Genomic DNA, 14003 nt, shown 5'->3' on the forward strand with positions numbered 1-14003 from the left:
ATCATAATCAAGTGAGTTTCATCCTAGTTTAAATGTAAGGACAGTTCAATGTACATAATCAATTAGCATCATACATTACAGCAGAAAAAGGAAAGATAAAGATCATATAACATATAATCATATCAATCATGCAGAGAAAACATTTGACAAAATCCAACATCCATTCAGGATTAAATCTTCAGCAAAATTAGTGTGAAATGAACCTAAATCAAGATATTAACAACTACATTTTAAAATACCATTTCCAATGCTATTCTTTTTTTTTTAATTTTTTATTTAAACAACTTTATTACATACATGATTGTGTTTGGGTTTCAGTCATGTAAAGAACACCACCCATCACCAGTGCAACATTCCCATCACCAATGCCCCAAATCTCCCTCCTCCCCACCCAACCCCCGCCTGTACTCTAGACAGGCTTTCTATTTCCCCTCGCACATTAAAAACTTCTTAAAAAACAAAAAACAAAACAAAAAAAAACTTCTTAAAACTGGCAGTTTATTTTCTTATAGAGAAATAGCACCACCTTGTGGAATATTAAAGGAACTGTAAGCATATTAATATTCGCACAATTTAAAAATTAAAAAGATAATGTTTGGGGCTGCAGCGATATCATAGGGGGTAGGCCTTTTCCTGGCATGCTGACAACCTGTTTGGATTCCTGCCATCTCATATGATCCCCCAAGCCTGCCAGGAGTGATTCCTGAGTGCAGAGCCAGGAGCATCGCTAGGTAAGGCCTCACAACCAAAACCTCCAAACAAATAAACAAAAAGATAATGTTTTAATGGATGTATTTATAAATTAGAGACAAAATACATTTCAATAAAAGCTATTAAAATAACCAGTTATTGGGGCCGGTGAGGTGGCGCTAGAGGTAAGGTATCTGCCTTGCAAGCGCTAGCCAAGGATTAGGACCGCGGTTCGATCCCCCAGCGTCCCATATGGTCCCCCCAAGCCAGGGGCAATTTTTGAGCCTTAGCCAGGAGTAACCCCTGAGCATCAAATGTGTGTGGCCCGAAAAACCAAAAATAAAATAAAATAAAATAAAATAACCAGTTATTGACCAAACAGTCGTAAGAACATTAAGTAGAAATAAAAAATTATCAGATTTAAACACCAAACCCAAAACCAACGACAACAAAATCGATACATAATCTACAACAAGCTAAACACAGAAGGGACCACTTATACTAGCAGCACAAGGGGTAAAAGGGGGATATGGGATGTATGCTGAAAACTGGGGTGGAGGGAGAACAACGTTGGTGGTGGGAATGCCCCTGATTCAATGTCACTATGTGCCTAAAATATTACTGTGAAAGATTTGTAATTCACTTTGGTCAAAATAAAAATTATTATATAAAAACAACCAGTTATTTTCAATAACAAAATTTCTGTTAAGAATCATTGTTCTTAGAAGAGCAATGTAGCCATACCCACAACTCAATCTCCACTATATATGCCCTTAGTTTTTGATGCATCCAGTTGTTTTATTCTCAGGATATTCCAGATGTTTTGAGATAAATCTATAATGTATGTAGTGTGGTTTTGTCCAGTAAGCAAGGGTCAAAATCAAATGTTGTGTTTGTGATATGAAAGTGCCCAGTTTCGGGGCCAGAGAGATAACATGGAGGTAAGGTGTTTGCCTTGCATGCAGAAGGTCGATGGTTTGAATCCCGGCATCCCGTATGGTCCCCCAAGCCTGCCAGGAGCGATTTCTGAGCATTGAGCCAGGAGTAACCCCTGAGCGCAGCCAGGTGTGACCCAAAATCCAAAAAAAGAAAAAGGAAGTGTCCAGTTTCTTCTATAAGGTACACAATCTGCTGCAGAATTTGTTTTTCCCTCTGTGTCATTAACTTTCTGTGGAGATTTACCAGTTCATCTAGATATGCCTTGTTGCATTCACCATTATTTGTTTATCTTTTTTGCTTTGCTTTATTGGACTTTTCACTTCAAGAATCTGGTTCTTATTGGTTTTTAGGAAGGGTGGAGGGGGTTTATGATGTAGGGGTGAAGAAGCAGAACTACTTTCACTGTCACTGCCATTGCTCAAGCTAGCTCTTCTGCTACGGCTCCCTCCTCTGCTTACAGGTCTTTCCATTTCGGAATCATTATCATTCTCCTCTGCCCATCTGATTCCTCTTCATTGTCATCAGAATGCAGATTGCAAAGACCTTGTTGCCTGATCTGGGATAATGTGAAGCTGGAGTTGGAGCTAGCAGGACTGGGTTGCTCAGAATCAGATTTAGAGGACATTTTCCTCCATGTCAGAATGATTGGGATCCACAATATCATCAAAGGGTGGTAAAGCCGATTTTTTCTTCTCAGAGGGCTAATTTTCAATTTTTATTTTTCCCATTTGACATGAGAATTATCTTTTTTTTGTCAACAGAACAAGTGAGTATCAGTGGCGGTGCACTGGAAAAACTTTTGTTTTTTTGTTTTGTTTTGTTTTGGTTTTTGGGTCACACCCGGCAGTGCTCAGGGGTCACTCCTGGCTCTACACTTGGAAATCGCTCCTGGCAGGCTCAGGGGACCATATGGGATGCTGGAATTCGAACCACCATCCTTCTGCGTCTAAAGCAAACATCCTACCGCTGTGCTCTCTCTCCAGTCCCTAGAAAAACTTTTTTTTTTTTATTTAAACACCTTGATTACATACATGATTGTGTTTGGGTTTCAGTCATGTAAAGAACACCACCCATCACCAGTGCAACATTCCATCACCAATGTTAGAAAAACTTAAATAAAGCCTCTAAGCCATTCTTTTTCCTTTTTTTCACTGAGTTCTTCAGAATCTGAAATGGGGGCCCTTTTACTAAGGAGCCTTCTTATCTTGCTGTCCACTGCTGATAGTAATTTACTGTCCTGTTTGGGCTCCTTGGATATGGCTTTTGGTTCCGTGAAGACCATCTTAGGAACATATTTTTCTTCTTTCAGTGGCTTTGGGTTTCTTAGAAGATTCTTTGGAAGATTTGCTGTGATCCCTGGGAAGTTCTTTGAAGGCACTTTTATATTTCAGGAGTCTTTAGAAGGTTTTTTTCCTTGTGCTCCTTCATTAATTTGTGAGGTTTTGAAAAACTGGTGGTGGTGGTGGTGGTGCTGCTGCTGCTGCTGCTGACGCTCCTATTAGGATTCCCTCCGGCCTTCAGCAACTTTCTTTTGAAGTCTTGTGTGGCATTGTTGAAAGTTAGCTTTTCACAACGGAGGTGATGGTCTGCAAGATGCAGGAATAAGTTAAAGTCAAAGCTAACTTTCTTCAGTTCTTCTTTGCTTTTTAAAATAAACCTTAATTGGCAAAATGAAACCAGCATACCCAGATACTTTGTCGGATGCATCTTTGCACACTTCATCCTGAAGAAAAGAATCCAGACCGTTATGAATTCTCTTACAATTTTGGAATAGTCTGATGTTAACCTTCCTTGACATGATCTCGTTTGGACCTAGGAAAACGTTTGTGCAAGTGGAAGATGACTTTCTCCACAAAGTGCTGTATTTTACTGTATTCCGGGTCACACACGAACACCATCCAATCATGGGTGAAGCCTTCCATGGTGGGCTTCTTCCTCATCTGTGCATGGTGCCCCACCTCCAGCTTCATCTGCAAGGCATGCTAGCTAGCCCTGCTTTTGGGCCCCGTAGGTTTGCTGGGGTGTTGTGTGGTACCCTTTCCCATGGCACCCTTAGCTGTAATTCATGAAGAAGCTGCTATGAATGAGAGCCTAGGGTAGATGACGGGTATTAATCTGCCCCATTCCTCACATCCCCTCCCCCCCCACCCCACCCACCCCGCATTCGCTTGCTCACTGCTGCTCGCTCATTAAACTCAGTTCCAAAAACAAACGCTGTTGCTCCAGGGCCAGAGGATGAGATTCCGGAGCATGCGCGGTGGTGCTTGACAACCTGTTTGACAATTTTTAAAATAAGTTTTCTGGCTACATAAATTACCCATTTTTAAAAGGTAAGAGTTTGCATAGCAATGACTTCTACCGTGGGGGAAAACTGCTGGAGTAATTAATTCCAGGAATGGCTATGTGCCTGGAAACCACTGAAGATACTTGAATTATCAGCTCATCTATACAACAATTAATATTATTAAGACCTTAAACTTGAGACCAACGATATTCTGGGGCAGGACAGTTTTTAAATTTTTTTATGAACAATCAAAATTACTGTAGGTCTAGGAATGCCTCAGAAACGTATCAGGATAAGTATAAATCATTGCTCTTCTCTACATCATGATATAAATAAAGGTTCACTCAGACTTTAGTCACATTCCAGAAATAATAGAGAAGAGGAGGTGGGCCCAATAACAATTCTAATAGAGTATCTTTCATGAAAAGTAATCTCTTTGATTCCCCCTTTTAAAAGCACAGATAGATAGATGAGTCTTCAAACCATTGTTAAGTTAACTAAGCTTACCACTAATTTAATATGAACCAAAGTGATAGGACTCTTACAGAAATAGTTGTAACAAATACAACTACTGTCTGAACTGTTAATCAGAGCCTTGATATACATAAACACAGAAAACATGCTGGAAACACATTGGTATGTAAGACTGAAGTTCAGAAAACTGACTTAGTCAAGTGAAGTCAGATAGTAAATGCAGAAGTGTAAAGTCACTATGAGAGCTAAAACTCACACCCAAATTTGTCTGACTTCTAACACCAAGAAAATTTGGACTATTTTCTGAAGTTCATTGAATGTTTTGAAGAAGGAATTGCTTCTAGAGAATAAAGGCGGTCTTAAAGGAAAGCACAGCTTTGGATGATAAAACGTCTACAATGGCCAGTACTTTCCAAATTTTATTTCAGAAAGTCTGAAGTAGGTGAGACCCAATATACTTTATTTAAAGTTTTAAATAACAAGCATCTGGGTCAATTCAATTATTTAGAGATGAATAGAATGAAGTCCAAAGTTGTTTGGTGATTGGTTCTAAGCGAAGCAGTTTGTTCAGTGTGGACAGATTGCTCTGTTTCCTGCACAAGTTGTTCAAAATGAGCACAGCCACATGTCTATTAAAAGTCTGCTCTCCTGTCTCTGCAACCTCTAGATGTATTTGAAATTGCTGTCTTTTCTCAATATCTGTCGTACTGTTAAATATTGCCTTTTTGTTTATAGGTTAAAAATTATAGGAAATTATATGTAAATAGCTGAGATATAGTTTATAGTTATCTCTTAAATTGGGAGAACAGTGATCATTAAAGGTACTTATTAATTAAAATAGTATCTCATATTCCAGTCTTATGATACTAATCTGTAGTTATTATTACACATAAGATCATATTATCTCAGGGGGGGAAGATTATATTACATGCACACATGGCCATTACAACTTATTTTATATTTCTCAGAGCTCATCTAATTTTGGATAAATCCTTCCTCTGACCAAGACATTTTAAGAGATTTTTTTCTATAACATACAAAACTGCAGGCTGTCCTTGGCAAAAGGAAGGGTCATCCATTTAATTTATTTTGGATGTATTTTAAAAATATTGTCAAATGTTAAATGAGTGATGTACCATAACTGAAGTTATTTTTAGAAATGGGGTATGTTACTGAATAAAAATGGAATAGATGAAATTCCTTTAATAAATGCATTTTAATTTCTCTAACAGCCATTATAATTAGAAGCAAAGTATTCCTCTTGGAAATAACATTATCGCAAACAAAAATGGTGCTCGTACATCAGAGACAAACCTCATATCATATTAGCTTGAGTACATTAAGTAATGACTTGGGAGCTTTAAAATTTACTGTGTTTTAATATCAGGCCAAACTACTTCTATCTTCCTTTGTGAGGCTGCCAATTTCTAAGCAGCATTTCTACATCAAATTTAATAAAATTGAAACACACCAATCCCAGAAGTAGAGTAATAGTCTTTCTTCAAGCACATTAGACTCATCTACATCCAGCTTTCTCTGTCCACTCTGATTGTCTGCCTCTTCCCCACTTCCTGTGATTTTATATGGTTGTCCTTTTACTAATTAATTAAACTTAAAGTTAAAATTTTCAGAATTTATTATGGTTACTATCAGGCAAAAATAATATTAGTTGTTGCCCTCTCCTTCACCATTCTCCTTTCACCCACCCGTACAGAAGAATGATCTGAACAATTTGGGGTTGCAAAAAATTTTTAATATTGGGGGCCGGAGAGATAGCATGGAGGTAAGGCGCTTGCCTTTCATGCAGGAGGTCATCAGTTCGAATCCCGGCGTCCCATATGGTCCGCCGTGCCTGCCAGGAGCAATGTCTGAGCCTGGAGCCAGGAATAACCCCTGAGCATTGCCGGGTGTGACCAAAAAAAATTTTTTTTAATATTAAAAAAATCAAAACTGAGAATTTCCTAGTATACAATTGTTTATTTTTTTCTAAACCTAGTTCAGTACTATACTGCCAATGAAAATGTATTTGATGCATTTAACGTTTTTATTGTATTTTATTTTAGTCACCATGACTCATAGTATTGTCAGTTACAGGTTTCATGCATATAACCTTACTACCCACCATCCTTCACCAAAGTATTTGTTACCCTCCACCAGTGTCTCAGGGTCCACCTCAGATCTCCTACTCCCACCCATCTATGCACCCTGAAAGCTCAATTTTGGATACTAGTTCACAGATTCTATTGTTTGGGCCATTTTTTTTTTACCCCCTCACAATGCTTCTTTATATCCCACATATATGAGAAGTCATTCATTTATATGTTCCTCTCCTTCTGGCTGAGTTCGCTAAACACGATACCCTCTTGTTTCATCCACAAATAGCATAATTTTAATTTTGAATAGCTGAATATTTTCCAAATTTGTGTATTATCCTGTTTTCTTTATCCAGCAATCCCTTTTTGGAGTTTGGTTACTTTGGTCATTGCAAGATTTTGACTATTATAAATAGTACTGCAATGAATATTGAAACATAAATGTTTTTTTGAATAGAGGGTTTTGGTCTTTGGGGTAGATACCAGAAATGGAATAATTAAGGCAATTCCTGTTTTCTATTGGGAGTGGGGAAGTGTACCAAAAGGATAAAACCAAGGAGTACTACCACTGTCAATGGATGAGCGTTCCCTTTCCCAACACCATTTTCTTAAATTATTTTTTATGTATGTGAAGTGACATTTCATTATTATTATTATTATTATTATTATTATTATTATTATTTCCCTGATAATCAGTGATGCACAACAGTTTGTGTGTGTGTGTGTGTGTGTGTGTGTGTGTGCTTATGAGACCATTTCTTGAGGATGTTTCCATTAATTTCTTCTCTCCTTTTTTGGATTGAGTTGATTGTTGATTGTGTCTTGTTAAGTTTGACAAGTGCCTTATATATCTTCAGTATTAAACGTTTTTAGATGAGGGGTAGACAGTTATTCTCTCCCTGTCTGTGGGAGATGTTTTATTATTATCATTGTTTCATTTGTATTGCAGTAGCCTCTTAATTTGATGTAACTCTATTTGTTTACCTTTGCTTCTATTTGCTTTAACACTGGTATTGAATCTTCAAAGATGATAGAGTTCTTTATTTTCAGCTATATTATCAGCAAGTTTTTATTTTTTATAATTTCTTTATTTAAGTATCATGGTTACAAAAATGTTTATTGTTGGGTTTCAGTCATTGAATGTATACAATCCTTCACCAGTGTACCTTCCCCACCACAATGCTCCCCTTTTCCCTCCTCCCTGACCCCCTGCCTATCTTCTGGACAGGCACTCTATTTCTCTCTCTCACTATCATTTTTTTTGTTTTGTTTTGTTTTTGAGTCACACCTGGCAGCACTCAGGAGTTACTCCTGGCTCTACACTCAGAAATCGCTCCTGGCAGGCTCAAGGGACCATATGGGATGCTGAGATTCAAACCACCATCCTTCTGCATACAAGGCAAACGCCATACATCCATGCTATCTCTCCAGCCCCTTTCACTATCATTTTTATGGTAGTTGTTAGTACAGTTATTTCTCTAACTGTGCTCACCATTCTTTGTGGTAAGCTTCATATCATGGGCTGGTACTTCTGGCCCTCATCTCTATTGTCTCTGGGTATTATTACCATACTGTTTTTTTTTAAGTCCTACAGATAAATGAGACTATTCTATGTCTAACTTTCTCCTTCTGAATCATTAACTCAGCATAATAGTCTCCATGTTCATTCATGCATAGGAAAATTTCATGACTTCATTTTTTCTTTTAGCTGCATATTCCATTGTATTGATGGGGGTTAGGTTGTGTGTGTGTGTGTGTGTGTGTGTGTGTGTGTGTGTGTGGTTGTTGTTAAGTTCTATCAGTACCTTGTATATCTTACATATCAGCTTTTTATTTGATGGGTATTGGGTGAATAGTTTCTCCCATTCTGTGGGTGGTCTTTGTATCCCAGTCATCATTTCTTTTGAGGTTCAAAAGCTTCTCAGTTTAATATAGTCCCATGTGTTTATCTCTGCTTCCACTTTTTTGGACAGTACTGTTTCCTCCTTGAAGATGCCTTTGGTCTCAGTGTCATGTAGTATTTTACCAACATGTATTTCTATATACCTTATGGTCTGGGCCTGATATCAAGGTCTTTATTTCATTTGGATTTGGCCTTTGTGCATGGTGTTAGATGGAGATCCGGGTTTGCTTTTTCACACGTGGCTGACCAGTTGTCCCAGCAGCACTTGTTGAAGAGGATTGCCTTACTCCATATTGAGGTTCTTGACTTTTTATCACAGATTAATATATTGTATGTCTGGGGAACATTCTTTAAATACTCAAATCTATTCCACTGATTTGAGGGTCTGTCTTTACTCCAAACCATGCTGTTTTAATGACTTTCTTTATAGTACAACTTAAAGTTGAAGAAAGTGATGCCTCCCATCTTTTGTTTATTTTTTATTTTATTTTAATTTGGTTTTTGGGTCACACCCGGCATCGCTCAGGGGTTACTCCTGGCAGGCTCGGGGGACCATATGGGATGCCGGGATTCGAACCGATGACCATCTGCATGAAAGGCAAATGCCTTACTTCCATGCTATCTCTCTGCACCCCCCTCTCCTTTTTGCCTCCCATCTTTTAATTCCTTTGGGTTACTCTAGCTATTCATGGGTGTTTATTATTCCAAATGACTTTAGGAGTGTTTTTTTAAAGAACATCATGGGTATCCTTAGGAATTGCATAAATTTGTACAATACTTTGGGGATTATTGCCATTTTAATGACGTTAATCCTCCCAATTTATAAACAGGGTTGTGTTTCCATTCCTTGTGTCCTCTTTTATTTCTTAAAGCCGTGTTTTGTAGTTTTCTTTGCATAGGTCCTTCACCTTTTTAGTTTGGTTCACTCCAAGGTATTTGAATTTCTGTGGCATTAATGTGAATGGGATAGTTTTTCTTTTTTTAATATCTATTTCTTTTCTATCATTATTGTGTATAAGAAGGCCATTGATGTTTGCATGTTAATTTTGTAGCCTGCCACTTTGCTATATGAATCTATAGTTTCTAGAAGCTTTTTGCTAGAGTACTTAGGGTTTTCTAAATATAGTAGCATGCCTTCTGCAAAAAGTGAGAGCTTGACTTTTTCCTTTCCTATATGGATACCCTTGATATCTTTTTCTTCCCTAATTACTAAAGCAAGTGTTTCTCTTACTATGATTGATTAGAAATTGTGAGAGGGGGCATCATGTCTTGTATCAGATTTTAGAGGAAAGGCTTTTAGTTTATCCCCATTGAGAATAATTATCATTGGCTTGTGGTAGATGGCCTTGACTATATTGAGAAAAGATTTTTCCATTTCCATCTTGTTAAGAGTATTTGTCATGAATGGGTTGGACCTTACTGAATGCTTTTTCTGCATGTATTGATATGATAATATGTTTTTTAATATTTTATATTATGTGTATTATGTTATATTATGGTGTATTATGTTAATTGATTTGTATTTGTATTTGTCATGAATGGGTTGGACCTTACTGAATGCTTTTTCTGCATGTATTGATATGATAATATGTTTTTTAATATTTTATATTATGTGTATTATGTTATATTATGGTGTATTATGTTAATTGATTTGTATATGTTAAACCATCTTTGTATTCCTGGAATGTAACCTACTTGGTTATGGTGTATGACCTTCTTGAGGCATTGGATCCTATTTACCAGAATTTTGTTGAGGATCTTTGTATCTGGGTTCATCAGGGATACTGGTCTATAGTTTTCTTTTAGGCAGCATTTCTGTCTGATTTTGGTTTCAGGGTGATTTTTAGTATCATAAAAACTATTTGGGAGTGTTTTTGTTTTTCCAATTTCCTGTAAGAACCTGAAAAGAATTGGTTGTAGTTCCTCTTGAAAGGTATGAAAGGATTTGTTAGTGAATCCATCTGGGCCTGGGCTTTTGTTTTTTGGAAGACTTTTACTTACTATTTTAATTCTTCAATATGATACATCTATTCAGTTATACTAGATCATCTTGATTCAACTGTGGAAGATTATAAGAGTCCAAGACTTTATTTATTTCTTCCAGCTTCTCATGTTTTGTGGCATAGAGTTTCTCAAAGTAGTCTCTGATTATTTTTGAATCTCTGTTGTATGTGTAGTGATCTCCCTCTTTTCATTTCTAATCCTGTTTATTAAGTTTCTCTTTATCTTTGTGAGTTTTGCTAGTGGTTTATTAACCTTATTTTTTCAAAGAACAAAATTTTGCTTTCATTGATTTTGAAATTGTGTTTTAGATTTCCACTTCTATTGATTTCTGCTCTGAACCTTGTTATTTCCTTCTGCCTACCTATTTTGAGTACACTTTGTTCATCATTTTCTAATTTTATAAGCTTTGTCTTTAAGCTATTGATATGGGCCCATCTTTTTTTTTTAATGATGTGTGATTGCAAAGCTATAAATATTCCTTTTAGTACCACTTTTTATGTCCCACAAATTCTTATAATTACTGTCTTCATTTGCATTTGTTTCTAGGAATCTTTTGATTTTGATTTCATCTCTGACCCACCGATTGTTCAGTAGTAAGCTGTTTAATTTCCAGGTGTTAAAATTTTTCTTCTGTGTCCCTTTGTAGTTCATTTCTAATTTCAGTGTCTTGTTATCTGAGAAGTTAATCTGTATAATTTCTATCTTCTAGATTTTTGGAGGTATGTTTTATGGGCCAGCATGTGGTCTATCCTAGATAATGACCTGTGTGCACTGGAGAAGAACATGTATCCAGTTTTCTGGGGATGAAGTGCCCTATACATCTCTACTAGTACACTTTCTTCCATTTCTCATTCAGATCTAGTATCTTCTTGTTGGGTTTCAGCCTCATTGAACTGTCAAGAGGTTACAGGGTGCTGTTGAGGTTTCCTACTATTATTTTGTTGCTACTGAGGACTTCTTTCATATATTTTTGTTTGTTTTTGGGCCACACCCGGCGATGCTCAGGGATTACTTCTGGCTGTCTGCTCAGAAACAGCTCCTGGCAGGCACGGGGGACCATATGGGACACCGGGATTCGAACCAACCACCTTTGGTCCTGGATCGGCTGCTTGCAAGGCAAACGCCGCTGTGCTATCTCTCTGGGCCCTCTTTCATATTTTTCAACAATTATATTAAATATTATCTGGTCCCTCAATGGTTGAATATATGTTTAGGAGTGTGATTTCTTCCTATTGTACATATCCTTTGATTATCAAAAAATGTCCATCTTTGTCTCATAACTTTTCTAAATCTAATGTTTGTGTCATCTGATATTAATATGACCACTCCAATTATTTTTCAGTTTTGTTTGCTTGGATGATTTTCTTCCAACCTTTGATTTTTGAGCCTATGTTTGTTCTGATTATTCTGACGTGTTTCTTCTAGGCACCAGAATGTTGGATTCAGCTTTTTGATCCATTTTTGCCACTCTTTGTCTCTTAACTGGTGCATTTAGTCCACTGATATTGAGAGAGATAATTGTCATGGAATTTAGTGTCATCTTTGTGTAATTAGAAGTGTCTGATGGTCTATCTTGTCTTAAACTAGAACTTTCAGTTTTTATTTTAAGGCTGGGTTTGAGTCTGTAAAGTTTCTGAGCTGTTGTTTTTCGTGAAGCTATGTATACCTCCTTAAACATGAAAGTGAGTCTGGCTAGGTGCAATATTTTAGGTGAAGCATTCATTTCATTGAGTTTTGTCACTGTATGCCACCAATACCTTCTGTCCTTGAGGGTTTCTTGTGACAGATCTACTGTAAAGCTTAAGAACACTGCTTTTAATACTTTAATGCTTTAAATTTCCCTTTTTGATCTCTATGATTTCTGTATATTATCCCTATATGTGGGATGTGAGAATCTTATATGTGGGATTCATCATCGTGGCTAGGATGAGCTTTGGGGTGCTATTTTGGATCTCTTCTAGCTGTTACTCGTCGACATGCAGGATTTGTTTTCATGCAGTTTTTAGCTCTGATAGTTTATCTGCAATGATTTTCTTGACTCTTGTTTCTTCCTGGGGATATTCTTTCTGGATCTCTGGGACTGCAATGATTCTTATGTTGTTTCTGTTGAATTTATCAAAAACTTCTATTTTTACCTGATCAAATTCTTTGAGGATTTTTTTCATTGTCTTATCATTTGTTTTAAGACTCTTTTCTATTCTCTTTTGTAGTATAGAGTTATGTACCTCATCTTCCAGCTCACTGATCTGGTCCTTAGCTGCTGTTACTCTGTTTGAGAGGATTTCAGTGAGGTTATTATTTCTCCTACCAAGTTTTTTAGTCCTGTTATTTCAGTTTGGAGTTTTCTGGTTTCAATTCCATATCCTCTTGATTCTTATTTGTGGTCTGTTCAGCTCGATCCATGCTTTCTTTGATTTCTGTGTGGATCCTCAATATTTCTTCTCTAAAGTCCTTATCTTAGCAGCTAAATAGGTGGTTGGCACTTTTTGGGTTATCAGAGCTGCCATCTTCATTCTTTATGCATGGTGTTGACCTGCATTGTTTCCTTGTTGTCATGCCTGTAGTGTGATGTTTTCTGCATGTTGTGCTTTGGTTCATTGACTAGGAGATGTGCGCTCCACCCTTCTTCAGTGATGACAGCTCACTCTGATCACGTGGTTTCTGCACATGCCTCTGGGTAGAATCATGTGGCAATAGCTTGGAAGGCTGTTGGCTGAAATCAGGCTCCATTCGCCTTGGGCGGTTCCAAATCACCTTTAATCACGTGGCTTCTGCATACACCTCTGGGTATGTGGCAGTGGCTTGGAAGGGGTTGGCCGTGATCATGCTCCACCCTTTTTGGGCGGTGCCAGCTGACCTCTGATCATGTGACTTCTGCAGATGCTTCTGGGTGGATTCAAGCAGCAGCAGCAGCTTGGCGAGAGCTATCATTTTAGAAATATCATTTATTGATATTTTCCCCTTTTCCATACCTTATTTTTTAATACCAGAAGATGCACATTTCCCCCCCCAAAAGATGCTTCTTATGGAGCAAATGCTATCTGGGGCTCAAGCCTGAGTGCAGGGGAGGAAGGCATCTAAAAACTGTGCATCTTATGGTCAGGTGCTCCTTATAGATAAAGAAAAATATGGTAACTCCCAGTAAGCAGTTCCCTGGAAACTACATCCAATGATTCCCCTAACTACATAGAACAACCTATCCTAATTGTTCCTTTTCAAATCCATTGGTCCTGTTGTGTTCCAGTGTTAAGAGTTTTGTCCCAAGAGGGCTGGCATCACTGCCAGTTGAGGTTGATTTGCCTTCCCTGATTATTCTTATGCTGTTTCTGTTGAGTTTATTAAAGACTTCTATTTTAATTGTTCACATTCTTTGATGGTTTTCTCTTTTGTCTGATCATTTGCTTTAGGCTCTTTTCCAGTCTCTTCTGTTGTATAGAGTTGTTATGCATCTCATCTTCCAGCTCACTAATTCTGTCCTTAGTGCTGTTACTGTGTTCTAGAGGCTTTCCAGTGAGGTTTTCATTTCATCTACCAAGTTATTAGTCCTGTTATTTCAGTTTTTAGTTTTCTTATTTTTATCTTTATATCCTCTTGATTCTTATTTGTGATCTGTTCA

The 14003-nt window shown here is 37.4% G+C and overlaps 1 pseudogene; it reads right to left on the bottom strand.

The window, feature by feature from the left end:
- Window positions 1-1494: 1494 nt before the first annotated feature.
- On the bottom strand, window positions 1495-13318 carry LOC126000904 (protein AF-9-like; annotated as a pseudogene).
- Between the last annotated feature and the right edge of the window lie 685 nt (window positions 13319-14003).

This window comes from Suncus etruscus, chromosome 1 (genome assembly GCF_024139225.1).
Source record: "Suncus etruscus isolate mSunEtr1 chromosome 1, mSunEtr1.pri.cur, whole genome shotgun sequence".
Classification (NCBI taxonomy): Eukaryota; Metazoa; Chordata; class Mammalia; order Eulipotyphla; family Soricidae; genus Suncus; species Suncus etruscus.